Here is a 2,759-nt window from a genome sequence, read left to right as displayed (position 1 = left end):
CGAACGTCGCATACCAATAAATAATAACATACGAGAAAGTTTAATCAATTAGTTAACAAATCACAGAACCGTACGCTTGATCATGCTTATTAAGTATATTTATTTTCTTGTAAAAGTTAGTCAGCCATACTGCTGTACTATCCGGCCATACTGCCAGTACTATCCAGCCATACTGCCGGTACACTCCAAACTCCATAAGTGAGACAATACATTAGGGGGAGCTAACCCCTAAGCAAGCCTCTACCATAGACACTCGCCTTACTTCGGTGTCTATAGTTAAGTATGCATACCCCCGCGGTGGCCCATAAAGCCCTCATATGCCGCGAGTAATTCTCTTCCACCAATTGACGACATACTACGTCCACTTTTAAGTTAGTGAGGTCATACTACCTCTACTTATCAAAACAATATATAAAGATTGACGTCATACTACGTCCACTTTTAAGTTAGTGAGGACATACTACCTCTACTTATCATATAAATGAATAAAATTATTGATTCGAACGATAACATTATTCGTTATGTATACCCATGCCTTACTTTTGGGTATCATTAATACATAATACATCGGACTAATGCGAACCACGCTGCGTGTACATACCTTAAGCAAGATAACCAACTCGCAAGCGTCTTAATCAATTCCCGGTCACGAATCGACTTCCTACAAGGTTCAATCGTATTCGGGAAATAAGCACACATACACATTTTCCTCAAATCGCACATAACACACATATACAATCACATCCATACCTAGAATGCTACACACAACATGAACATCCATCACATACTATAACATGGTATAAACACAAAACTGGACAGCCTATACAATCTGTCCAGAAACTCATCTTAAGACTGTCAAACTGAAAATCCAACTTCACCGTTGCGTCCGGAAGGCGTCAAAACCCCCGGGTACCAAATTTCATAACTTATAACATAGTATAAGTATTTTTAACTTAATTTCAAAGCCAAAAATGCTCCAAAAACACAATTTTTTCCACTATTTCAAAACCTACGGGATTCCATTTTTTTTTTTTATCACAAAAATATAAAATTTCAATGCTTTATTCCCTAATACATCTAAACAATAAAATTTACATAATTTCCATGATCACATCCAAAAATAAATTTTAATTAATTATTTATATTTTTCTCAAAAAAAAATAATTCTTTTTACTCCAATGTACACACACAAACACATCACATATATATATACATGCATTTTTCTTCTACCAACATTATACTTCTCTTTTATTAATCAATAAAAATAAATTTCCATCACCACATACACACACATTTTTTTTTATATGAACAACCATTTTTTTTTTTGTATATATATATTTATATATATAATTCAATCATTCATCAAACAATTCTTCACACACATGTGCACAAATCTAAAACCCTAAAACCATACATTAAATTTAAATAGAAAAACATCATACATCTAAAACCCTAAAACCATATATTAAATTTAAATAGAAAAACATCATACATCTACACATAAATTTTTAATTCATGAACAAAATCATAAACTATAAAATCACACACATAAAAAAAAAACATAGAAATTTAAATTAAAACTTAAAAATAAAACTAGGTTAAGAATTACTTACAATTGCTCAAGAACACACCAAAATTTTAAGAACCAAATTGATGAATCAAGAAGGCTTAGGCATGAGAATATGAGGGATTTTGAGAGTATTTTTCTTTACTTGCAAAGGAATTTGAAAATGAAAAGGAGTAAGGAAAAGGAATAAGGAAAAAGAATAAAGAAAGAATAAATTAAGGAATTTATGAGATTTTATTGATGATTATTGCCATAATCATTCATTAACCCAAAAATGGAAGTTACAATCTTCCAAAATACTTCCCATGGCCGGCCACCATTCATATTCCCTTATTTTTTTTTTTTTTTTTTTGAAATTAAAGATAGATTAGGAAAAGATTTGGACTTAAAATGATTTTATTTGCCTTAAAAGTTAAAGTCTCATGATTTAACCTACTTAACAAAATAAATAATAAAAGAAATATATATATATATATATATATATATATTTTTTCCTAAAAAAGAATAATAATAATAAAAATAATATATATCGGGAAAAATATCGGGGTGTTACAGACTACCCCCCTTAAAAAGGTTTTGACCCCAAAACCACAACGTACAAACACAAAACACGCACAATCACACATAAAAAAAAAACGATAAAACAAGCACACAACAAAAGAAATAGATCAAAGTAACTCAAAGCGCGCAAAAATCCTACCGCTTCCTACCCCCTTAAAAAGTTACGTCCCCGTAACTTACTAACCTGAGGAAAAAGATGCGGATACTTCTCTCGCATTGACGCTTCTGTTTCCCAAGTTGCCTCTTGTGACCGATGATTGGACCATAAAACCTTAACCATTGTAACATCCTTTCGCCGAGTACTGCGAACCTTTCTATCTAAAATCTGGACAGGTTGCTCTTCATAGGTGAGGCTTTCATCAAGTTCTAACGGTTCCGGGTCTAAGACATGCGAAGAAGCCGCAACATAACGTTTTAACTGGGAGATATGAAAAACGTCATGAACCTTACCCAACGCATTAGGTAACGCTAACCGGTAAGCTAACTTCCCAATCCGCTCCACAATATCATAGGGGCCAATGAAACGCGGGCTCAACTTCCCACGAGCACCAAAACGAACCACACCTCTCATCGGAGACACACGGAGTAAAACTTTGTCGCCCACTTCGTACTCATCAGGCCGACGTCGGAG

The sequence above is a fragment of the Amaranthus tricolor genome, chromosome 15, assembly GCF_026212465.1.
Source record: "Amaranthus tricolor cultivar Red isolate AtriRed21 chromosome 15, ASM2621246v1, whole genome shotgun sequence".
NCBI classification, from domain to species: Eukaryota; Viridiplantae; Streptophyta; class Magnoliopsida; order Caryophyllales; family Amaranthaceae; genus Amaranthus; species Amaranthus tricolor.
The sequence above is the reverse complement of the archived record's forward strand: the minus strand, read 5'-3'. Positions refer to the sequence as shown.